At 46.5% G+C, this 26,523-nt stretch overlaps 1 protein-coding gene across 8 annotated transcripts in view; it reads left to right on the top strand.

Moving 5' to 3' along the window:
* Positions 1-438: 438 nt before the first annotated feature.
* NDST2 (N-deacetylase and N-sulfotransferase 2) overlaps positions 439-26,523 on the top strand; it is a 218,705-nt gene continuing 192,620 nt past the window's right edge. For 6 of the 8 annotated variants that reach the window (XM_073352875.1, XM_073352877.1, XM_073352876.1 and 3 more), the window contains exon 1: positions 440-601. The gene's annotated coding sequence lies outside the window, so the exon portion shown is untranslated. Of the gene's footprint in view, positions 602-14,128; positions 14,316-26,523 lie in introns of all 8 variants that reach the window. The other 2 variants (XM_073352879.1, XM_073352885.1) reach the window with 2 other exon arrangements.

Genomic DNA, 26,523 nt, shown 5'->3' with positions numbered 1-26,523 from the left:
GAGAATTAAACTCAGTTGCAAACAGCATCCATTCCGGAATAATTTCAAGGGTGGGGAATTATTAAAGGACTGTAGCTATTTTGCAGTAACTTGCCGGTGCAGACAATCCCAGAGCCCTGGGGGGCAGGGCTTGTCTCTTCTGTGTTTGTACAGCGCCCCAACTCCCCCTGGAGCAGTTACCCTAATGTCACCATGGGCAGCCCCTTGCCTGGAAGGGGGGCGGGGAATGGTCCAGCCTGTGCCCCCCTTGCCTGGGTATCACTCTGGCCTGGTGCCCCCCTCCCCGGGCAACTCGGGGATGTCGATCCGCCCACGGGGCTGTCGCGACAGGAAGGGAGCGGGCGGGTCTGGCTTGTCCCTCTCCCCCCCACCCCGCCGCAGGGCCTGGCGGGCTCGGCGGCGGCGGCCCAGCTGGCGGGGGCGGGACCTTGGCGGCCGCCTCCCCTCCGCTCCCTCCCTCCAGCGGAAGATGGCGACGGAGCGGCGCGGTGGCAGCGGCTCCCCCAGCGGCCGGAGCGGGACCCAGCGGCCGGGGCCGGCGTGAGGGGGAGGCGGGAGCCAGCGCGGGCACCCGCCGGAGGGGCCCCGGCGCCAGGTGGAGGTGAGGCGAGGCGGGGCAGGGAGTGAGCAGACCGGGGCTCTCCCACCGGCGCTGGGCTCCGGCCGGGCCCGCGGCCACCGCGTCCCCCCGCAGCTGCTCACGGGGCCGCCCGCGCTGGGCGCCTGGTGTGGCGGCGTGGCCCAGCCGTGCCTGGGGCTGGCGCCTGGTGCCCGGGAATCTCGGCAGCCCCCGCCCCGGTGGGTGGGACAGAAACCCTGGGCAGCCGGCTGTGACCCGGGCCAAGCGCGCCCAGCGGAGCCGCGGGGACAGCCCGGCGTGGGCGGGCACCTGGGGCTGCCCTTGGGAAAATCCACCTCCCCCCCATTTCAGCCCTGCTAGTGCCCTTTGCCGGCACACGGCCCCGTCCCCGCTGCCCCGAGCCCTGCCTGCAGAGGCATTCCCCAGCCGGGCCCACATCTCAGATGCGCTGGTCTAGCTACCTTGCTCAGGGCTGTGAAAAAATGTGCACCTCCTTGGGTCGACTCAGGCTGTGGCTACACGAGAGAGCTTACAGCAGCGCAGCTGCCCCTATGCAACTGTGCTGCTGTACGCTGTCTCGTAGCCCCTCTAAGCCCACGGGAGAGAGATCTACCATTGTGTTAATGAACCCACCCCACAAGCTGTGGCAGCTATGTCAGGAGACGCTCTTCTGCCAACATGGCACTGTACACACGATTGCTTGGGTCAGTGTAACTTATGTCACCCAGGGGGGTAGCTCATTCACACCCCTGAGGGATACTAAGTGGCAGTGTAGACATAGCCCTAGCATCTGCTGTAGATGCAGCTAGGTCTTCCATCAACCTGGCCTTTCAGATGGGAGGATTACCTATCGACAACAGCCCTTCCATCGACACAGCATGCGGCTAAACTATGGCGCTACAGAGGCAGAGCTGTAGCGACTACTGTAGACATACCCTAAGATGCCTATCACTGTATATTTGTGCACCTTTGAACTACCTGTACAGGTGACAGGGTTGTCCAAGTGGCTGATAATGGGGGAATATAGTGGGGTGCATTCCTGTGTGCCCAAACCCCATCCACCTCTCCAGTTGGTTACTGAGTTGTGGCTTCCTTCCCCAGTGAAGCTGGGGCAACTTGGAGGTACTGTGCCTCCTTTGGTTCTTATGAAGCAGCAGAGGAGATTAGGATGCACCTGCTTTGGAGAAATAGACCACAGAGAGGAAATCCAGAAGCAAAGAGCATTCTGGAGCCTGTAAGTTCCCCTGGACTCTCTTCAGCCACTGAACAGAATAGCCCCGTGTACCCTTTATCTAAGGATTTTAAAGCTCCCAATGCCTTCCTTGATCAAGGTTTGTTTTGTTTTCATTCTACTGATGGAAAAATTCAGGCACAGAGGGGTTAACTGACTTCCCCAAGGTCAGGCAGTCTGGAACAGCAGCACATCTGACTCCCAGTCCAGTGCTTTAACCACAAGAATATCTGTCCTACCCACTTCTTCTGAACTCTTCCTGTCCTATCCCATTCTCCATCAGAGCCCTGGTTTTTACTGGAGTTTCACTTGGAGACCAGATTCTTATTCACTTATTTCTCTAAGCTGTTGAGTGCTGCTTAGATCACGTTCCACCCCAAAGGTGGCTGCATCTCCATGGGCTTATTTACATTACACACTTTTATTGTGTTTGAACATGATTCTGAATAATTGAGTTAGATGGCATAATGGTGACCATGAGTAGAGCGGTCAGCATAAACTAGGACAAGTCACGTTCAGCATTGTGTCAGACTGTGGTGATTAAACCCCATGTTATGACAACAAACATATTTTGGTCTGGTCTGTATTGGCTGTAGTCATGTTCAGCACTGTGTAATCTAACTCAGTTGTTTCATGATCACGATGCAACACAATAAAATGAAGTAGCATAGACAAGGTCGGTGGTGCGAGAAGTCATTCCAGTATTTGCAAAAAGAAAAGGAGTACTTGTGGCACCTTGGAGACTAACAAATTTATGTGAGCATAAGCTTTCGTGAGCTACAGGTCACTTCATCGGATGTATGCATTCCCATATTTGTACATCTGGTTGAGTTGGTAAAGCACCTTAGGATCCTTTGTGACTAAAAGTGCTATGTACGTTCAGAATTATCTCTTAACTGATTCTCTTGTATGTTGGCTACCTTCCTCTTTTCACTTTTCACCCCTTCACAAATTCCATAAGCTTTTTAATCCACTCTTTTCCCACTCTTTCTTCTCCCCCTTCACTTTCTTCTTTTCACATAGTCCTTCACATTCACTCCTGCTCCTTTCATCCTTGTTTAATTTCCAATCATGGCTGCCCTCCATCTATCAGTCAGTATTGAAAAATCTCCATTTCAGTATTTTGTTTTGTTTTTGCAGGCTGCAAACACATCTTTTAAAACAGCTTTGTTTCTGTGTGTGGGATTTCAAAATAGCAGTATTAAAAATTTGAAAGAGAAGTGAATATAAACTTCAGTGTAAGTGCTGAAAAGTGGAGAACAGAAAATCTCTGTAGGTTGTGTTGAATTTTCTTTTCCTGTCATGTAAGTGAAAAGTTAATGTGCTTCAAGGCAGGTGTCAGGGGGTCATGTTCACCCGGCACTTCCCATGTTGCTGAGGGAACTATTCTGGAATAACTAGTTCTGATTAACTCCATGTATGGACGCTTTTATTCTGGAATAAGGCACTTGTAATCCATTTGGTTTAAACTAATTCAGATAAGGCACTCTTATTCTGGAACAAGAGTGTCCACACAAGGAGTTAATCATGAATACTAATCTTTAAATTCACAACCTACCTTAATTAATTTTCATGTGTAGACAAGCCCTAAAATTGCAGTTGGGGGGGAGGGGAAGGGGAAGAGTCCTGAGGCATTTCTAGTTGCAAAAAGGGGTTCCCAGTATAGAAAAGATTGAGAGTCATTGCTTTAATGTATTCATAGTATTTAGAAGCCTGTAGAACAGAAGATTGGGGAGAGAGTGCAGATGTGAACATATGTGCTAGAATATTTGCATGTTTTTCAGTAATGTCTAGCAGATGCAGTGATGCTATCAACAGTATAAACTCTTCTGAAGGCATATTTTACCAATGTCATCTAACCTTCAGACCCTGTGTCTTATCTGCGTTAGTGTTTACACCTCTGGTTTAGATGACACAGTGGTAAAGATGCCTGGGCCTAGTCTACACTAGCTGAAAATGGTAAAGAACTATCCAAGTGTCAACAAGGCATGTGTGCATTCTGGACCCGTGCACATCTCCGGAGCAGTGTTTGACAGGTTTTGATGCCTGTCTCCATCTTTCTGTGGTTTGGCTGGAAGGTGCAGAAGAACTGCACAGATAGATTATTTTATTTCATTGTAATTGCTGGAGTTGTTTACACATGATCTCTCAAACATTTTCCTTTTTTTAAAGAATGCATCTCCATCCATGATGATAGCACAGGTCCAAATCCCTCAGCACTTGTAGCAAATATCTTTTAATTGGTCTCATTTAACACCCATAAGGGTGTACTTTATTTTGCTCTCCTCCGAATCCCCCTCCCCAAGTTGTAAGTAATTTATTGCAGGGTATGTTACAGACAGAAGAACAGCCTCTGGCTGTCAGCAACCTTTCTGGTATGTCAGATTTCTAGCTTGACAGGCAGCTGCAGTAGTCTGTGGGTACGTGAGGCAATGATGATGCAGCCGCACAAGCAATTTGTGGTGCTGCTCAGGCTTGATGTATCTATTCTGTCCAGGATTCTTGTGCATCTGGAGGGGTTAATGGTCCTGGTGTTGGTTCTCTTTTCCTCCTAGCTTGCCTGTTGGCTTTCCTGAACTCCAGGGTATTTGAGTTCCATTTTTTCCTTTTTAGCTGTTTTTCTAAGGTCTATGCTTGCATGTAAATATCTCTAGGTTGCTCTTTTGTGTGAAGTTAGACTCTGAACAGAGCATAGAGCTATCAGATGTGTAATGCATATTTTTTAAAAGCCTGTCTAGCCCAGAAGTCTTTTTAAAACTTAAGTTTAATTTATTGTTTCTGAAAATAAGGGAAGCAGTTGCTTTGGTTAGAGTCAGACATAATGATGCAGGTGGGTGCAGTTGCAGGCTTTGCCAGACTTGTACCACTTCACTTCAGCCTTGACCTGTAAGAACATCCCCCACAGGTCTGCCAGTGCACCTCATTCCTGCCCTCTAGCTATCCTGTCTTCACAGCAGTATTTGCAGAGCTTGGCTTCTGGGCATTTTCTGCCTGGGAACTGTGCCATAGTTTCAGTATGGACCAATATCCAGAAAGGAAATGGTGGTGACCAAACTCATTCCATATGTGAGCTATTGAGGAACGCAACTGATATCTGTAGAGGTTAAAGGTGTATGGATCCTTTACCTCTGGAACCTCCTCCCACACCACTCAGGGTTTGTCACCACTAATGTTTTGACCTTAAGTTAATTGGTTGCCAGTTAACTTGAGGTAATTCACCTTTGTAAAGGCTAGTCTGGACCCTTCCGGAAGGTTTGTTCCAGGCTGTAAATATTTGTGGTTTACCTGGGGTAAACACCACCAGATCTGTATTTTATTTATTTATTTGCACTGAAATGGGGCTTGTTTTCTTTTTTGTTTTTAAAGCCGCCCCAAAAGCTCTCCAAACAAGAAGAGATGCGGTTGCAGTCTATTTCTGTATGGACTCAACCTGCTTTTGTGTAGGCTGAATAGAGTGAATAGCCCAAAATAAACCAGACAGAGCATCTTCGCTCAGAACCTGCAACCATACTAATGACCCTGGGAAGATCCTTAGGAATATCTGTCTCTGCAGAGTGTGTAGCTGTATATAACTTAAATATGTTGCTCCTGCTGGGATTGTAGCACATTTAGTGTTGACGGTATTTCTAGCTGCTCTCAGGGTGAAATGTTAATTGTCTTAACTTAGCCTAAATGCTTGCAAACTGCTTCCCCATGGGGTGAATTTAATTCTCATTAAATATAAATACTGGAGTTAAACATTAAAACTAAACTTAATTTGATGCAAACTTTCATATTCCCCTGGAAAGTCATAGAAGATAGTGATGACTATCACTTGTTCATCTGGTGGTGCCCAGTGCAGAATTGTTTCCTACAGTATATTATTAAATGCTCTAACCCTCATTAATACAGAGTTGCCGGATGGTGCCTCATGCACTTCTAGAAGTTGAGTTCAGCAACACTCAAACTCTGAAAACCAGGAAGTGTAGAGTAAGGTACAAGTCACCTGTAACAAAGTTTTTGGACATTTAATTTCTTTGTTTCTTAAAAATAATTTCTCAGCATCCCCATGTACCACAGTCCATCTGTCCACCTCCACTGCCTCTTGCTCCTTGACAGCGATCATCTTAGCCACAGAATACGCTGGCTGCCACTCCATAACCTCATCTCCTCTCTTTCTGCCTATCCAGCATAGCCCAGTTCTCCACAGAGGGATGGGTGTCAGAATGGGGCCTGCAGGTTAAGGGAGTTGGGGAAAGGATGCAGGAACAGCACAGCAACTAGCAAGGAGTCAGTGGGGACAAAATTTGAAGGGGGAGACAGATATGGAGGAACATGGATATGGGGGGGATGAGGACAGAGCTAAAGCCCCCCCAACACCCCACACTGTACAACTGGCCCCCTTCTTTTCAACTTCACTATTCCCTGCCTTTCCCCCCACATTCTACCTCATTACTCACCCCCCCCCAATTCTACCCTTCTGCTCAGACTCCCATCTCACTGCTCTGACACTGTCCCAGAGGAAAGCAGCTGTCAGGGTGTGTCATGAATAGTCTGTCTGTGAATTAGCTGGACCGCTTCTGATTTAAGGCCTTAAAGTTTAAGATAGGGGCTTTCAGTTGGCACTTGAAGCACACAGAGTGCCCATGTGATGTGTCCTTGGCAATTTTTCCTGCCAAGGGGGCAGACTGTTCTGTTTGACACAAGATGGAGTTCGTGTTGCCTCCAGTTTTTAGCCACAGTGAGTTACAATAGTTCAAGCTCGGAGGGGATGAATATAATGACTCATTGTGTCTAGATAATCACTTGAGAGGGATGAGCGTAGTTTTCTGGTGAATTGGAGATGCAAGAAGGTGTTTTTCACCTCTCTTGATACCTGAGTCTCCAGGATTAGTGATGAATCCAATAAGACTTGAGACTCCTTACTTACTATCTTAATGGAGGGTGGATGCCTTCAGTAGAGGAGAGCTCATTGTCTTGGCTAACTCCTCAAAGTTTTGCCCCCTTCTCGCTATCATTGCCCCAGTCAAGGTAACATTTGTTTTCTGTTCAGCTAGTGTTCGTCTAGGTGCTAATCTCTTTCAAGTATTTTGCCATCTTTGTTGCAGGATTGTCTGAGTCTACGGCAGATATTCAGAGCTGAATTTCATCAGTGTACTGTTAGCAATGGAGTCTGAAGTGTTCTGTAATTTCTTCAAGAAGTAGGACAGGTAGTGTTTCTCCTTGCAGAGACCTCTCATATAAAGGTCCCTGGAAGATGAGAAATTAACTGCCATCACAGTTCTTTGAGTCTTTTTTGTCTTATTTTTCTTAGTTTTGAACTGGATCTCTTGGATTCAATGAGTGGTACTTTTAACTCAAGCTGTGTGCCCTTTTCTTTAGGATGAGCCACACTTGCCTTCGTCGGAAACATAGGTCCTGCTGCTGTCTTCTGATTCCTATCATCTTACTACTGGTGGAATTCTGCGCCAAAAAAAAATAAAAATTCTGCGCACAATATTTTAAAATTCTAATATTTTATTTGTCAAAATAACACAATGTAATCACATCAGTTTCAATTATTTTGGTAATTTATTTCAAAATACCTCTCAGCAAGTATGTCTGTAACAATGCAGAAAACAAAAAATGTTTCAGGAAAGATTTTTTGACAAATAGATTCCTTATTAATACAGAACTTTGAGGACTAATTCATATAAACTACAATACAGAACCGTATTTCCCACACCCCTCAGAAGTAGTGCAGAGGTTTGGGGGGTCAGGAGGAGCTGAGGGAGAGGCATTTTGATAAAATGCTTTTGAGGAAAAAACCTATGTAAAAATAGTGTTAAGGTACATTATAGCTCAGAGGTATCTCATCATGGAATAGGGATTATAAATTCTAATTCTATAGTATGAGACAATATATTCATGTAATGTTTAAGAAAAGTTTTGTACACGAGTTCCAATAGTTCACGGATTAGGGACCCAATTTTATGGGGTTCCAGGGGCTTCTGGATAGATTATTTAGGTTAATCTTTCTATCTACCCAATGGGACTCAGTGCTCAGTCTAGAAGATACCATCAGAGATGCTTAGTTTTGCAGTTCTCAAACTGTGGATTTGTGTATCCAGAGATAAGATGCTTGTTAACAGCAAAAATGTTTTAAAATAAATAAATAATATATAGAGGTGAGAAATAACAGACCTCAACCCTATTGTCCCTCTGCAAATCTGTGTACACAGAGTCAATCCGTTACCTCTCTCTAAAAGTGCAAAGTTTCAGAAGGTTCAATGAATAGAAGATTGGTGGGGGCAGAATAGATCTGGATAAGGAGAAGAAGTCTGGAGATAAATGTGAGAAGGGAGGGACAGGCAGTAGAAACACAAGTGAAACTGTTTGAGCAGCATATTCCAGAATGCACTTTTATGTAGAAATCCATGATTAAATAGAGTCTTCCTGACTAGTGATTTAAATCATTGTGATCTAAATCGTGATTTAAATCAAACCCACCCTGGAGGGGAGGGATTGTTAGGGAGTTGGGGAGCCTCCCCCATGCAGATGCTGGCTGACCCCTAGCCTTTCCCATTCAGTCAGGCACATCTGCCCCATCCCTGTGTGTCCCTGCACCCCCACCCAGCCACCCTCTGCACTCCTCTTGTGTCCCTGTACCCCCACTCAGCTGCACCCCTCATCCCCTTGTGGCCCTGCACCCCGACTCCCACTCAGCCCCTGGCTCAGTCTGTCCCTCCTCCACCACTAGCCCTTCTGAACCCCAGTCTGTGTGACCCTCCCAGCAGCCCATGTGCTCTGCTCTGTCATATCCCGTGCCTCCTTACCTGGCCCTGCGGGCAGCGTGCTGTGAGGAATGCAGCCTCTCCTCCTCCCTATTGGCTGCTATGGCTGGTGAGCCTTTTATTTTGGTGCCACAGCAGCCCATGGTGGGCGAAACAGGTAACTGCAGTGCCTCTCTGACAGAATTTTCTGTGGAGAAAAAAAGTCTATGGCGGGGGGACATGAATTCTGCATCTGCACAGTGGCCCAGAATTCCCTCCAGGAGAACTGTCTACAGTCTCTCTCAGCCTGTGCTCTTCCCGTCTTCTTCTTGTGTAATTCCCCACCACCCTCATGAGAGATCTGCTCTTAAACCAATATTCCCAGAATAAATACTACCCTGACTCCAGGGGATGATGAAAGCATGTGCCATTAGGATGCGTTAGTATAAGTAGTTTGTTCTCGGTTTCAGGGCTTTGGAGCTGTGCTCTGGCTCCGCTCCAGCTCCAGGCAAAAACCTGGAGCTCCGCTGCTCCGGCTCCAGCTCCGGGCTCCGCTCCAAAGCCCTGCTTGGTATCATCCCACAGTACTTGGAATGATGAGGCCTTGGCCTGAGACCATATAAGCTCAGAGCTTCCCACAGTAAAACTTGTCATGGTTCATGCAAAATATTGATTTTTGCCTCCCCCTCTCCCATCCCCAACCATTACTTTTAAAAGCAAATTTCCACCCCCCCCCCCACAATCCTATTTGATTTCTTGAAGCAGTTTTATTGGTTTCTGTATGCTGGGTTTAAGATTTTAAATCAAGGTTGTGTTTAAATATTGTTCTAATTACAGTTACTATTAAGTGTGACCTTTCTTGGGCTTGTTACTTTAATTGTCTTGCATCTATTACAGCTATTGTATAATTACCCTGTGCTTCTGTCAAGATGTCTTTATCACATCTCTGTACTGCTGAATGGAGATGGAGTAAATGGCCCCTTTGGCTGATGGCTAACATACTGCTTCTATTACAAAGGGCATGTCTACACTGCCCTGCAGTTTGACCTTTGGGGGCATGAATAGCAGTGTGTGCCAAAGTGTTACACTGTAACTTCCCCGTGTGGATGCTGTGGGCATGAACTTTTGAAGGTCCCTCATTTGCACTAATGTAGTATGTTGTAGTACACAATATAATCTGTTGTTATGTAATGGCATGACATTTTCAATCATTGTCTTTATACATTCCAACATGGGTTTGTATGGCAGGTTGTTTTTTACCATGGCTGCACACTGAGCAGAGGTATCTACAGAGCTCTCCACGCTAATGCAGGTCTCGCTAGGGGACGAGAGCTGAGGAGGCATTGTTCTAAGTCAGCCATAAAAATGTTGGCATACTGTGGGGCCATGCAGGTACCCATAGCAGTCCCACTGATGTGAAGGTATAAGTCATCCCCAAATCTGAAATGGTTGTGGGTGAGGACAAAGTCACAAAGCTCAGCCACCAGGTGTGCCGTGTCCTCATCAGGGATACTGTTCTTGACAGCTTGTAGTCCATCCTCATGTGGAATATTGGTGTAAAGAGCTTCTACATCCATGGTGTTTTCAGGAAGCTCACCAATGCATTGTAGTTTCCTCAGGAAGTCAGTGGTCTCTCAAAGATAGCTAGGAGTGCTGGTAGTGTAGGGTCTGAGGAGAGAGTCCAAATAGCCAGATAATCCTGCTGTAAGAGTGCCGATGCCTGAGATGATGGGGTGTCCAGGGTTTCCAGGTTTATGGACCTTGGGTAGCAGATAGAATACCCCTAGTCGGGGCTCTGGGGGTGTGTCCATGTAGATTTGTTCCTGTGCTGTAGCAGGGAGTTTCTTGAGCAGATGGTGTAGTTTCTTTTGGTATTCCTAAGTGGGATCAGAGGATAGTGGCCTGTAGAATGTGGTTTTGGAGAGTTGCCTGGCAGCCTCCTGTTCGTTAAGGTGCCACCAGACTCCTTGTTGTTTTTGTAGTTACAGACTAACACTGCTACCCCCTGATACTTGACATTTTTATAATGGTGGTTCTGCTGTTGGGGTTGCTCAGGCATGACATCTTTCTCCTGGGAAGGAAGAAGGGCTGGCTTTGCTGGCTGACTCTTTAACTAGCTGCATTGGGGCAGCTCCTAGCTATATTGTTATACTGGTAGCAAAATATCATGTAGCTTTCAAGATGTTGGCTAAGTCACTTGAAAATCTTGGCTTGTAGCACATCTGGGAGCAGGTTTCCTTGAGGTGGAGCAAAGGAATCTCCTTTCTCTTGTTCGCTGAGCTAGCCTATGCATCTTCGTGGCACAGAAATTCTGTTGCTTCTCCTTGTACAGAAGCAGTGTGTGCAGAGCACAGCAATCTGCAGGCGGCTAAGTGATGCAAAGGACTCTCCTCTCTTAGCCGGTGTTTCATTATTCTCTTTGCCTGAGGCTTCACAGCTTTGTTTTTTTAGTTAAAATCTTTAAACAATGGGTTATCTATTTTCACAGACTTTGGAGGGTTTGAAATAGCTGTTACCCTCAGGCATTTGGCTCAAGATTACAGCAATAAGTGCAATCATTAGAGGCCTCAACCTCTTCTGTAAACCAGGCTGTCATAAGGTTACCTTGGCGTCTAACTCCAGTGAAGTGTATCATCCTTTACTAATTCAAGGAAAAGGTAGCTCCTCCTGGCCCTTCACAGATGTGTTAGGCTTCATTTGTGGGGTGTAGGTTAGGGGGAGGGTTCCCAACAAGTTGTTAATAATTTTGCTGTAGAGAGGAATCAACCAATGTCTGAAATCTTCTAGCTCCTGCTAAGCGGGGGACTCTGAGAGAGTGCATAGCACAATATTCCCCAGAATCTCACCCGGGCCTTTGGACCTCACCACAGTACAGTTAATAATTGGTATGAAGTGAGCTGTAGCTCACGAAAGCTTATGCTCAAATAAATTGGTTAGTCTCTAAGGTGCCACAAGTACTCCTTTTCTTTTTGCGAATTGGTATCTAGTTGCTCATTTATTGCAAAACCTTGTCTTAAAGGAGAGCTTTGCCCATATTCTACAGCACAGCAGTCTGAAATTTCCCATGGCTGTAACATTTTTAAATTGGAAGGTAACTTTTATTAATATTGACATTTCTGAGCTTTGTGCTAGCAGCTGCCATCTTCTGAAAAGTGACCTTAAAAGAGCTTGGGTCCAATATCAGAGATTGGGTGCAAACCAGTTGCCATCCTGCTGTGGTGTTTGGGATGGCAATCAGAATAAGAACACTTCTTGACTGTTTTGTTAAAATACCAAACAGTCAGGTTTTCCTTCTGATGCTGTGGGATCTAAACCAGGTTACAAATATCAGTCATTCTGCTATCTGAATAGCAGTTTCCACGATATGCATCTGAAGAAGTGAGCTGTAGCTCACGAAAGCTTATGCTCTAATAAATTGGTTAGTCTCTAAGGTGCCACAAGTCCTCCTTTTCTTTTTGCGAATACAGACTAACACGGCTGTTACTCTGAAATCTGCTATCTGTGATGCTTCGCAGTAAGATGTCAGCTGTCAGTGGGAATCCAAAAGCCATTTCTAATAAAAAGCTACATTTTCAAATGCAATGCAATTTATTTGTGGTAAGAAGAGCTCATTTCATGTGGACTTTGTTGTGCACAACGGGACTTGCTTTTTTCTAGAGAGTAGTTTTATCTCAGGAACGTTCATTGAACAAAGTTGTATGATGTCCATGCTTCTGAGGTTCTGTGAAGCTTTCCATCTCTGACAGATTCTGTTGATTGGCAGCCAGTCAGCATGCTCTAGTCTCCCAACTTCTGACCTGTTCTTATCTTGCCATAAATGCCATGCCGCTCTCACAACAGTCAGAAATAGTGTGTGTTGACTGGCTCCTGGTTTTATCAATTGACTCCCCTCCCCAAAAAAGAATCTGAGGAGGAATTGTTCCATTTTCTTACTTCTAAGCTCTTCTTCACCCCCCACCCCCCAATTGGTATCATATAACCTTTCAAAAGGGAAAAAAAATAAGCGCTTATTATACTACTTCCCCTGTTCAAGGTATTTGGCACACAATAGCCTTATCTGGAAAACTTGGTGCTGATCTTTCAACAATGGGTGCAAGCACTAGTGTAGGCAGGAATCAGGCATTTTCAGTTCTGTTCTGTAAACAGATGATCATGACAAGGTGGTATAAGCACTGTGTCCGTTCTACGTTTGTGCTTACACAGCTGCATTGTCGATGGGGAAACTGGTACTGCATTTTCTACTGAAGCTACACCCTTTATCCTCACAACACAGAACCACTCGTGGTGGGGTGGGAGAGGTTATCCCCATTTTATATTTGGGAATCATAGAATATCAGAGTTGGAAGGGACCTCAGGAGGTCATCTAGTCCAACCCCCTGCTCAAAGCAGGATAGATCCCCGACTAAATCATCCCAGCCAGGGCTTTGTCAAGCCTGACCTTAAAAACTTCAAAGGAAGGAGATTCCACCACCTCCCTAGGTAATGCATTCCAGTGTTTCACCACCCTCCTAGTGAAAAAGTTTTTCCTAATATCCAACCTAAATCTCCCCCACTGCAACTTGAGACCATTACTTCTTGTTCTGTCATCTGCTACCACTTCTTGTTCTGTCATCTGCTACCACCATCTGCTACCATTACTTCTTGTTCTGTCATCTGCTACCTACCGGGTGTTGGGGGGACACTGAAAACCAAGGTTTCAGAGTAGTAGCCGTGTTCGTCTGTATTCACAAAAAGAAAAGGAGTACTTGTTGCACCTTAGAGACAAACAAATTTATTTGAGCATAAGCTTTTGTGAGCTACAGCTCACTTCATCAGATGCATTCAGCGGAAAATATAGTGGGGAGATTTATATACATAGAGAACATGAAACAATGGGTGTTACCATACACACTGTAACAAGAATGATCACTTAAGGTGAGATATTACCAGCAGGAAGGGGGGGGCATTTTGTAGTGATAATCAAGATGGGCCATTTCCAGCAGTTGACAAGGACGTCTGCGGAATGGTGGGGGGTAGAATAAACTATTTCCCCCCACCCCCCACTGTTCCTCAGATGTTCTTGTCAACTGCTGGAAATGGCTGATCTTGATTATCACTACAGAAGGTTTCCCCCTCCCCCTGCTCTCCTGCTGGTAATATCTCACCTTAAGTGATCACTCTCCTTACAGTGTGTATGGTAACACCCGTTGTTTCATGTTCTCTATGTATATAAATCTCCCCACTGTATTTTCCGCTGAATGCATCCAATGAAGTGAGCTGTAGCTCACGAAAGCTTATGCTCAAATAAATTGGTTAGTCTCTAAGGTGCCACTAGTACTCCTTTTCTTTTTGTGAAAACCAAGAGAGAAGAAAAGCCGTTTCATGGAAATGTCCAAGTAGAATGCATTTAGAAGCTGGGATAATAGCTGTTACTTAAGGATGATGGATTATTTTATAATGTACTGGGGTGAAATTAATGCTACTAAAAGAGACTGACTATTCAAAATATTTTCTCTATTCACACTGTCATAAAAATATTGCCAGCTTATTGTTGTTATTATAATAGCTTATTGTTCTGTATCTTTATTCTCATACCCCCTTTCTTAGACTTGGATACAGATGAAAACTGAGACTTTCTGTTTAGGCAGCTTACAAAATAAATTTGTAGCCGAAATCCTTCCATCCCATGCAGAAACCTCTGCTGCTGCTGGGATTCAGAAGACAACAGCCACGCACTGTTGCCGATGCAGATGTGGCTGGAAGGGGTGCATTGAGGAGAGGGAGGGAGCAACTGGTAATTTTCTATATCTGTGATTTAAGAAAGATGGGCCTGGTGCTTAAGACAGCTCTGGCTGCAGCCATGCTGTTGGAAATGAAATTGCGTCCCTCCACTTCAGTTCTAGCCCCCATAGTAACAATAATAATAAAAGTAGTAGTTAGCACCTAAGTTCCCTCTAAGCTGCGCGGCTGCGCAGCAGCCTATTAAGGGCTGCTCAGGCACTTAGGGCTATGGCTGGGAGAGATGCCTCTTCCCCAGTCCCAGACCTGCTGCAGCTGGGGGAGAGGCGCGCCCATGCCCCAACCCAGCCCTGACTCGGACCCGCCATGGCAGGGAGAGATGTCCCGCCCACAGCCCCAACCCATCCCTGACCCAGACCTGCCATGGCTGGGGGAGAGGTACTCCTCCCCTGGCCCCAACCCAGCCCCAGAGCTGCCACAGCAGGAAGAGGCACCTCTTTCCCCAACCCCACAGCCCAGGTGCTGCTGTGGGGAGAGAGAGCCATAGCCACAGGGCAGCCTGCACCCCAAACTCCTCATCCCCAGCCCCACCCCAGAGCCTACAAAGTTAGGTCGACATAAGCTGTGTTAGGTCGATTTAATAATGTATGTGTCTACGCTGCCGAATCCCTTCCACCGACCGAAGTGGCCTGTAAAGCCAACTTCTGTACTTCACCTCCGCGAGAGGTTTAGCTCTTGATTCGACGTGGGTCAACATGGGGATAGTGTAGACACTGTGTTGCGTAATTTGAATGAATTGGCCTCTAGGAGCTGTCCCACAGTGCTCGGCTGTGACCGTGCTGGAGAGCACTTTCAACTCCGCTGTATGTCAGCCAGGTGCACAGGAAACAGCCACTCCCCTGTTAAAGCCCCGGGAACTTTTGAATTTTCATTTCCTGTTTAAGCAGTGTGGAGAGCTCACCAGCACAGCTGATCATGGAAACTGAAGGCTTCAAAGGCGCTCCAGCATGGAGTACACAGGAGGTGGTGGATCTTATTGCTTGGTGGAGAGAACAATGTGTGCAGGCAGAGCTCTGATCCAGCAGAAGAAACACTGACATCTATGCCAAGATTACTTGGGGCATGGGGGAGAAGGGTTACACCAGGGACACGCAGCAGTGCCGCATGAAAATGAAGGAGCTTCGGCAAGCGTACCAGAAGAAAAGGAAGATGAACAGTCATTCTGGTTCTGCCCCACAGACATACCGCATTTATGAAGAGCTGCATGCGATTCTCGGTGATGTTCCCGCCACTACCCCAAACGCTCCATGGATACCTGCCAGGAGCCCGCGAGCAACAATGAGGAGGACATTGTTGATGGTGTGGAGGAGGAGAATGTGAGGCAGGCAAGTGGAGGATCCATTCTCCCCAACAGCCAAGAACTGTTTTTAACCCTGGAGCCCGTCCTTTCACAGAACCAGTTGACGGTGGAGCATGGTGCGAGGGAAGGCATCTCTGGTGAGTGCACATTTCCAATCAAACTGTAGGGGTTACGTGCTATTATGTTTAATCTGAACAAAAAAGTAAGCATAGTGGGTATCAGTGGCCACTCCAGCTACTCTCCGAAAAAGACTGTTTATGTGCATGGGGATGACCTGGGAATCCTCCATGGAGATCTCTAGGAAGCTTTCATAGAGGTACTCTGCAATCCTTTGCAGAAGGTTTCTGGGAAGGGCTGCCTTATTTCTTCCATCACAGTAGGACACTTTCCCACACCACTCCAACATTAACTCTGCTGGCATCATTGCAGCACACAGCATTGCAGCAGAAGGACCAGGTCTGTTCCCAGATGCTTGCAGAATCTGCTCCCTTGCCGCCTCTGTTACCCTGAGGAGAGTGATATCACATAGGATCACCTAGGGGAAATGGGGGAAGTTTTCAATGCTAGCCCTTAAACCGCAAACAATTCAGCAAGTAATCTGCCCCCTGTTTGGTGAAATCTGGGTCACGCAACCACACTTCCCCAAATGTGCCATGGTTGTGGTTGGAGGGGGGGCGGCTTCCTGTTTGTCTCCCTCCCCCCGACCCAGTGCCACTTTTGTGAAAAACAAATTATTTAGGGGGCTTTACACTGGTGCCTATCCTCAAGCACCATCCAGGTTGCTAGGGGAAAGGAGGCTTTTCTCAAGTTCCAACCTGTGATTCCAAGGATGACTTCACAAAAGCAGCAACACAAGACCTCTCACCCATGCCTTGTGGCCTTACTCATCATGGCTGAAGCAGCAAACCGACTCTTGCAATAGCCAGTGGTTGTGATTACGTTGTGGCTTGCAGTGAAGTGTATTGAGGAGTGGTTTTTTTATTTAAAAAAATCTACCTTGCACCAGAAACATATGCACTGTCAATGCTACCCTTGTGCTTTGCATTCCTTGCAGCTGAAACCTTGTCCGTCGGCACATCCTCTAGACTGGGACAGAGACTTTCCCAGATTAGAAGGTGGAAAAAGAAGACTTGGGAGGACATGTTCAATGAGTTAATGTTCGCCTCCAAGAGTGACAAGATGGAGCTCAGAGCATGGAGGACCTTGGACATGGACAGGAGAGCATGCAGGGAACACGAGCATGCCACGCAGGAAGAGACGCTGTGGATTATGAATGAGCAATCAGACATGTTGAGGCATCTGGTTGAGGTTCAAGAAAGGCAGCTGGATGCTAGAGTCCCTCTGCAACCTATGCTGAACCTGCTGCTATCATTGCCCAGTTCTACATCCTCCTCCCCTAAATGTCCTATGAGGTGGGGGCGGGGGGGAGAGTTTGGTATCCCTTGCACTCAAATCCAGGGGAGGGTATAAGGACTAGAAGGTGCCCATTCCCACACCTTTGATTGTTATTGCAGTGCAACTGAAAGCAAGCTGTCCTTGTTTCTCCCCCCACAGTGTTATCAGCCCTCTTGCCCCAGGTTATGTTTTCTTTGCTGTCTCTGTGCGGTCCATGTGCATAATAAAACTTAATGTACTGAGGAGAAAAGGCTCTTTATTCATTCAACACATCGTGGTTGGTGGGGGTGGAGTTTACAGGGGAGAAAATGCAATGGAGGGGACAGTTTGGTAAGGAACAACACAGATAAGTGTCACATTACTCTGGCTCATTGCTGAAACTGGTTTTCAAAGCCTCACAGAGACGCAGACCCCCTCAATGTGGTCTTTTTATTGCCCTTGTGTCTGCCTGCTCAAAATTGGCTTCCAGGCAATCTGTCTCAACCCCTGACCCTGCCAGAAACTTTTCTACCGTTGTTTCACCAATATTATGGAGCACACAGCAGGTAGCAATACCAGTGCATGGGGATGCATGGTATTCTTCCGTCCTAAGTGCAGGACTCTGCACTTGTCCTTGTGAACCTCATCAGATTTCTTTTGGCCCAATCCTCCAATTCGTCTAGGTCACTCTGGACCCTATCCCTACCCTCCAGCGTATCTACCTCTTCCCCCAGCTTAGTGTCATCTATGAACTTGCTGAGGGTGCAATCCATCCCATCATCCAGATCATGAATGAAGATGTTAAACAAAACTGGCCCCAGGATCGACCCCTGGGGCACTCTGCTTGATACTGGCTGCCAACTAGACATTGAGCTGTTGATCACTACCCGTTGAGCCCGACGATTTAGCCAGCTTTCTGTCCACCTTATAGTCCATTCATCCAATCCATACTTCTTTAACTTGCTGGCAAGAATACTGTGGAAGATATATCACGTCCACCACTTTCCCCATATCTTCAGAGCCAGTTATCTCATCATAAAAGGCAATCATGTTGGTCAGGCATGATTTGCCCTTGATGAATCCATGTTGACTGTTCCTGATCACGTTCTTCTCCTCCATGTGCTTCAAAATGGATTCCTTGAAGACCTGTTCCATGATTTTTCCAGGGACTGAGGGGTGGCTGACAGATCTGTAATTCCCCAGATTCTCCTTCCCTTTTTTAAAGATGGGCACTATATTTGCTGTGACAAAGTTCCTCCTCTGCCTTGGTGGGTCCTGCGCTTATTGGCGGATTTGCTTGCCTCAGAGATTCACTGCAGCCCTCAGTTTGGCCACTTTTGCTAGTGGCTCAAACCTGCTATTCACTCAGCTAACCTCATCGCTGGCTAGCATGGAGAAAAGCAAGGAGAACAATCCCTACAGTCTCTGCTGGTCCACCTAATGGGTTGGGGGGACAGGCCAGGGATCTTCCCCTCTGGTGGGACCCACAGTCCAGGTCAACTCCTCCTGTATCCAACAGGGAGATGGGGAGGAACCTGGGCCCTCTCTCTACTCCGGGTTCCAGCCCAGGGCCCTGTGGATCACAGCTGTCTATAGTGCTTCGTGTAACACCTGTGTGACAGCTACAACTCCCTGGGCTACTTCCCCATGGCCTCCTCCCAACACCCACCTCACCATAGGACCTTCTTCCTGATGCTAAATAGCGTTTGTACTCCTCAGTCCTCCAGCAGCATGCCCTCTCAGCTCCTTGTGCACCCCTAACTGACTGAAGTGAGGTCCTTTTTAAACGAGGTGCCTTGATTAGCCTGCCTTAATTGATTCTAGCAGCTTCTTAATTTGCTCCAGGTGTCCTAATTAGCCTGTCTGCCTTAACTGGTTCCAGCAAAGTCCTGATTGATCTGGAATTGCCCCTGTTACCTTACCCAGGGAAAAGGGGCCTGCTTAACCTGGGGTTAATATATCTGCCTTCTATTACTCTCCTGTAGCCATCTGGCCCGACCCTGTCACATTGCCTTTTCTCAGTCATCCGGGACCACCTCCAATCACCATGAGTTTTCAAAGATAATGGCCAATGACTCTGCAATCACATCAGCCAACTCCCTCAGCATCCTTGGATGCATTGCATCCAGCCCCATGGACTTGTGCAAGTCCAGCTTTTCTAAATAGTCCATAACCTATTCTTTCACCGCTGAGGGCTGCTCACCTCCTCCCCATTCTATGCTGCCCAGTGCAGCAGTCTGGGAGCTGACCTTGTCTGTGAAGACCAAGGCAAAAAAAGCATTGAGTACTTCAGCCTTTTCCACATCATCTGTCACTAGGTTGCCTCCCCCATTCAGTAAGGGTCCCACACTTTTCCTGACTACCTTCTTGTTGTTAACATACTTGTAGAAACCCTTCTTGTTACCCTTCACATCCCTTGCTAGCTGCAACTCCAATTGTGCTTTGGCCTTCCTGACAACCTCCTGCATGCTCGAGCAATATTTTTATACTCCTCCTTAGTCATCTGTCCAAGTTTCCACTTCTTGTAAGCTTCCTTTTTGTGATTAAGCTCACCGAAGATTTCCCTGTTAAGCCAAGCTGGTCACCTGCCATATTTGCTATTCTTTCTGCATATTGGGATGGTTTGTTCCTGCGCACTCAGTAAGGCTTCTTTAAAATACAGCCAGCAATCCTGGACTCCTTTCCCCCTCATCTTAGCCTCCCAAACGATCCTGCCCATAAGTTCCCTGTGGGAGTCAAAATCTGCTTTTCTGAAGTCCAGGGTCTGTATTTTGCTGCTCTCCTTTCTTCCTTTTGTGGGGATCCTGAACTCAACCATCTCATCGTCACTGCTGCTCAGGTTGCCACCCACTTCTACTTCCCCTACCAATTCTTCCCCCTTTATAAGCAGCAGATCAAGAGGAGAACGGCTCCTGGTTAGTTCCTCCAGCACTTGCACCAGGAAGTTGTCCTCAACACTCTCAAAAACTTCCTGGATTGTCTGTGCACTGCTGTTATTGCTCTCCCAGCAGATGTCAGGGTGATCGAAGCCCCCATTAGAACCAGGGCCTGTGATCTGGTAACTTCTGTTAGTTGTCCGAAGAAAGCCTCGTCTACCTCATCCTCCTGGTCTGGTGGTCCATAGCAGAGGCCCACCATGACGTCGCCCTTGTTGCTTTGGCCTCTAAACTTAACCCATGCACTGCTACAGGCTGGGGAATGACTGGCTAAGCGGCAGTTCTGCAGAAAAGGACCTGGGGATTACAGTGGACGAGAAGGTGGATATCAGTCAACAGTGTGCCCTTGTTGCCAAAAGGCTAATGGCATATTGGGCTGCATTAGTAGGAGCATTGCCAGTAGATTGAAGGAAGTGATTATTCCCCTGTATTCGGCACTGGTGAGGCCGCATCTGGAGTATTGCATCCAGTTTTGGGCCCCCCACTACAGAAAGGATGTGGACAAATTGGAGAGAGTCCAGTGGAGGGCAATGAAAATGATTAGGGGGCTGGGGCACATGACTTACAAGGAGAGGCTGAGGGAACTGGGCTTATTTAGTCTGCAGAAGAGAAGAGTGAGGGCTGTTCTCAGTGGTGGCAGATAACAGAACAAGGAGCAATTGTCTCAAGTTGCAGTGTGTGATGTGTAGGTTGGATATTAGGAAAAACTATTTCATTAGGAGGGTGGTGGAGCAGTGGAATGGGTTACTTAGGGAGGTGTGGTGGAATCTCCATCCTTAGAGGTTTTTAAGACCCTGCTTGACAAAGCCTTGGCTGGGATGATTTAGTTGGTGTTGGTCCTGCTTTGAGCAGAGGGTTGGACTGGATGACCTCCTGAGGTCTCTTCCAACCCTGCTTTTCTATGGTTCTGTAATGGGGATATTGCTTTTACTGAGCTATAAGTTAGCAAACAACGCCAGCTTGTTTTGTTTTAAATATCCAAAGGCACATTCCCATGACCATTCTGCACTTGCTCAGCCTATAGCTGAACCGCTGTTCAGGCTGCCTGTGTACGGCTTCATGAGCCAAGAGAGCAAGGAGTAGGCTCGGTCTCCCAGTATCATTACTGGCATTTGAACATCACCAACGGTTATTTTGCAGTCTGGAAAGAAAGTTCCTGCTTGCAGCTTTCTGAACAGAGGTGTTCCTAAAGATGTGCACATCATGCACCTTTCCCGACCATCTTACGTTGATGTCGGTGAAACGGCCCCTGTGATCCACCAGCACTTGCAAAACCATTGAGAAGTATCCCTTTCAGTTTATGCACTCTTTGGCAAGGTGGTCTGGTGCCAAGATAGGGATATGCGTTCCATCTATAGCCCCACCGCAGCTAGGGAACCCCATCGTGGCAAAACCATCCTTTATGTCCTGCACGTTGCCCAGAGTCACCACCCTTCTTAGCAGAAGTCTGTTAATGGCCCTGCAAACTTGGATCACAACAGATCCCATGGTAGATTTACCCACTCCAAATTGATACCCCACTGACTGATAGCAGTCTGGCGTTGCAAGCTTCCATAGAACTATCACCACTCACTTCTCCAATGTCAGAGCAGCTCTCATTCTGGTATTGCTGCGCTTCAGAGCTGGGGAAAACTCTTCACACAGTTCCTGGAAAGTGGCCTTACACATTCGAAAGTTCTGCAGCCACTGCTCATCATCCCATAGCTGCAAAATGATGTGGTCCCACCAGTCAATGCTCATTTCCCAGGTCCAGAAAGGGTGCTCAATTATGTCAAGGTGATGTGTGACTGTTGCCAGCAACTGCAAATTGCTCCGCTCTATGTCTTCCAGCAGGGCTGCTTGTTTGGCATCACATTGTTCTGTGCAGCAGCTCCTGTATCAGCTGTGTAAATACTGCAGAATAAGGCACGAGGTGTTTGTAATGTTCTCACAACAGTGTACAGCTGAGTGGGGTTCATACTTATCGTGCTATGGCGTCGGTGTGGGTAACCCAGGCTTATGAAAAAAGGTGCGAAAAAGACTTGGTTTGTTTGCTGTTGATTTCAGGAAGGGAGGGAGGTAAGTGCATCATGGGAGGCTAATGCCATGTTCCCATAACCATCCACGCCAATGTTTTCATCTCATAAGGCATTGCAAGCCCAACCCAACGTTCCACTCGGCTCCATGCACTGTGGGATAGCTACCCACACTGCGGCGCTCCGTGTGTCGATGCAAGCCCTGCTAGTGAGGATGCACTCCGCCGGCACAATGAGCATAGTGTGGACATGCAAAATTGACTTGCTTAAATTGGAGGCTCGGTGTCAACTGACATGAAGTCGACTTAACTTTGTAGTGTAGACATGGCTCTACTGTGCTTTTCACCTGCAGTTCTCAGGTGCTTTACAAAAGAAAGGTTTCAGAGTAGCAGCCATGTTAGTATGTATCTGCAAAAAGAAAAAGAGGACTTGTGGCATCTTAGAGACTAATAAATTTATTTGAGCATAAGCTTTTGTGCATGCATCCGATGAAGTGAGCTGTAGCTCACGAAAGCTTATGCTCAAATAAATTTGTTAGTCTCTAAAGTGCCACAAGTCCTCCTTTTCTTTTTACAAAAGAAAGTAAGTGTCATTATCTCCAGTTTTACAGGTGGGGAAACTGGTAGAGGGAGGTGAAGTGCCTTGCCCAGGCTCACCTAGCGGGTCAGTCGCAAAGCTGGGAAGAGAGCCTAGGTCTTTTTGACTCCCAGTGTAATGCCCTTTCCACTAGACCATGCTGCCTTCTAAATATAGTACATGTCTGACCGCTTCCTTGAAAACTTGATTCTTAGGCCTGGGCTACACTGGCAGGTGGTTCGAACAAAGATACGCAACTTCAGCTACACTATTCGCATAGCTAAAGTCGAAGTATCTTAGTTCGACTTACCTGGCCATCCTCATGACAGCGAGTCCACCACGGCAGCTCCCCCGTCAACTCCACTTACTCCTCCTGCCGAGGTGGAGTACAGGCGTCGATTCGGCTATCCATTTATCGTGTCTAGACGAGACACGATAAATCGATCCCTGATAGATCAATCACTACCTGCTGATCTGGTGGGTAGTGAAGATGTACCCTTAGTCTCCAGCCTAAGGAAAACTTGCCAAATGCAGATAAAAACAGACACGCTCCTACCTGTTAGAGGGCTTTCCCTTACCTCCACCCCTGCTTCTTGTCACACAGACAGAAAGCAGAAAACCAGAAGTCTGAAGTGCAGGCAATGTGATGTTTATTGGGATTAGTTCTAAGCAAGCATATCCATAGCTCTACATACTGGCAGAGTCTGTTTCCCAGTGTTCGGTTCCCAGCTCTGATGCCACAGAGCATTTACCCCATGTCCCCCTTCTCAGCTCTGACACCGCAGAGCCTTGCTTGTGTTCTCATTCCTATTTCCCACCTCTTTCTTCTTAGCAGGCCCAAATATACCTGCAATGCATGCCCCTGTCCCACTCCTTACAATTTATGGTCATGTTCTGTTTTGGAGGGTTGTGAGTCTAGGGTCTTTGTTCCCACCTCTTTTGTATCCCATGGGAGGAGTAAGGAGTGAGGTTGTGTTCTGGCCAAGGCCTTTCTTTGGCTTTTAGTGTTTCTTATGCCTGCTCACCGTCCCCCATCCTCCCTTGCCCCTCCCAACTGGTTACTTGACCTTGCCTTGAGATAGGAGTTGAGGCAGTCTTCAAGTTTGCACTCATATATTATACTCCCACCATGCCCACTAACACTTTAACTGGATCCCTTATCTTTTCTCATTGTACTAAAAGCCCCATCAGATTGGGGGAAATGCAACACACAGGGTCTTTGTTCATTGTTCTTCACACATATTAGTAAGGATCCCTTTGTTCACATATATTAGTGTAAGATATAAGAGTATCAAAAAGTCAAACCCAAAGTTCTATCTCTGGCTGGCAAACAAGCCTATTTACTTACACCGCCCAACATGCATGAGCAACAGATTTGCTATGAGAAACTTGCACCAAATGGTTCTACTGAGAGTTATCTTGTAGAGGGAAGAAGAATGTTGTAGGGATGCCAGAGAGAGGAGATAATGATGCTTCAGCTGAGGCAAAAGGGTTTTTATTTACACAGCTGAGCTCCATTTGGTATTATTAATAAAGAACATTCATTTCTTTGGCTAGAATCCTACCCCCTCTGAGTTTAGCTAGGGTACGATTAGTCCTCTTTCTGGCATGGCACATCAAATCGCATAAGCCACTTAGCTGTTCGGACTTCCGGTATATCTAGCTTACCCTGACTGTTGTAAGGATGATACTTGCTTTTCTTTATAAATCGTTTCCAGGTCTTTAGATGAAAAACTGTACATAAGAGTGAAGTGTTACTGTTGTCCTCATGCTGTATATTGATTAATAGCACTTTAGTTTTTCATATGTATTTATTCCTGCTGTATGGATACTAATAAAAAGTGATTATAAAGTAATCATTAATATAAAGTGAATTAAATAGACCCCACTATCCTTTTGTCACCTTACTCCACCTATTTAGCAGTGTCTTCTGTGTGTGATATTCACAACAGTTTTTCATTCTCTATTCTTGGACATTGCAGACTGCACTTTGGTGCAGTCCTATATCAGACTCATTCTTAAACTCCAGAGTACCCAGGACTCGGAGTGACCTTGTTACCCCCTGCCTCCAGCGAGAGGGGAATCTTTCTTGTAGTAGCTTCAGCAGTCCTCTGAGCTGTGCTAGCCCTAATTTTCCTTGCAGGTTAACAATAGGTACATCCCAATCCCCAAGTCCCTTTGAATGTTCCCCTGACACTGGGTACTCACAAATTCCAGATCCAGTGTACCTCAGTTTACCAGTTTTACCTTAAACCCCTGCTGCTGTACACCATACAGGACTTGTGAGCACTTATCATGAACAGAAGTAGGTTTATTTAATGAAGAATAAAGCTTCAATTAGAAACAAGAGAGTGTGGTGGAAATAAATGATTGCACTACAGAACAAAATCCAAACATTCATGAAAGCGCCCCCACTCCACAAGGGGTTTCCTCAGTGAATGGCTACAGAATACTTCTCCCTCCTCTGTGTTATACTGAGAGCAGCCTTTTGTTTTGTGATGGGCTTCCTCAGGTGCAACCTGGAACTGGAGTATCACTGAGCCCTTGGGCATACCAGTCTGGTTGGTCCTGCGCCCCTTCAATTCAGCCAGCTCTCCTGGACTCTTCCCCCCATCATATTAGCCTCCCAGGGGATCCTTCCCATCAGTTCCCTAAGGGCGTCAGAGTCTGTATTTTGATACTCTCCTTTCTTCCTTTTGTGAGGATCCTGAACTCAACCAGCTCACGGTCACTGCTGCCCAGGCTGCCACCCAATTCTACTTCCCCTATCAATTCTTCCCCCTTTTTTAAGCACCCCACTTATTGAAAGAGTGACCTCATCCCTTTCCTTAGTCAAAAACCTCTCAGGTTGAATATCACATGCCACCCAGAGTAAGTTTATTTCCCAATCCGCCCCTCCCTCAATGTGGAGAGGACAGTGCACCAGCCCTTGTACCTGAGCAGATTTCCCTTTTGCATAACACCACACTGTTTTAGGTAAAAAGTATAAAACGGATTTATTAACTACAGAAAGATAAATTTAAAGTGATTAATAAGTGTACAGATCAAAGTTAGTTACCTAAGAAATAAACAAAATCGCAATCTAAGTTCTATACACTGGACAGGATTTGAATCAAGCAGTGTATCACCCTGATGGTACAAATAGTCCACCAGTCTTCCATACACAGACTAGAAATCCCTTCAGCCTGGGACCACATCCCTGGTTCCATTTTTGTTCTTAAGGTGTTTCCAGGTGTTGAATTGTGGGGGGAATGAGGCCATGTGGTGATGTCACTTCCGTCTTTTATAACAACTTCCGTGTGGAGGGAACTTCATTATTCCAAGCAAAGTCCCCAGCACAGTTTGTGGAATAGTACAGGCACGAGATGGAGTCCAGTATTACATGATCTAGTCAGATGCATGCTTGCATCCTTGCATGCTTTGATGAGTCATAGCAGCCATTATTCATATACTGGCTGAAGTGCCCACAGGAAAGCCCATCATATGAGGATAAGCTTCTTCTGTGGCCTATTGAGTTTCTTAATGGGCCATTCCTTGAATGGTTCATCCACAATGTGCTGGCTAGACTAGATGTAAACTACCTTGTGGATGTCACCTCAAGGAGCAAACACATTTAAATACTGGTACATAGTCAATATTCATAACTTCAGATGCAATGACAGCACATACAATCCAACTGGACATTAACGTTTAACAGATCAAGACTTTCAGAATGATACCTTAAAAGGCATACTTTGCATAAAGCATATAATATCACCAGGGTAAATATTAGGGGGTGCCTTGGAGTTGCTTTTGGGTTACAGAATGTCACATGTTTCTATTCACAGGCAGGGCAAACCTCTGTTTTGTCTTGACGTTTCTTTTTTTACTTTTAAGTGGTGTTGATTGTCATTGCCTCAGATGGTTTCCCATTCAAATGGTTAGTATTGCGCAAGCTAAACAATTGAGCCTTGCATTGTATCACCAGCTAAACAGGGCAGGGGAACAACTGCACCCTGCCCA

Source organism: Lepidochelys kempii, chromosome 7, assembly GCF_965140265.1.
Source record: "Lepidochelys kempii isolate rLepKem1 chromosome 7, rLepKem1.hap2, whole genome shotgun sequence".
Taxonomy (NCBI): Eukaryota; Metazoa; Chordata; order Testudines; family Cheloniidae; genus Lepidochelys; species Lepidochelys kempii.
This window is presented reverse-complemented; position numbering and strand designations above follow the sequence as displayed.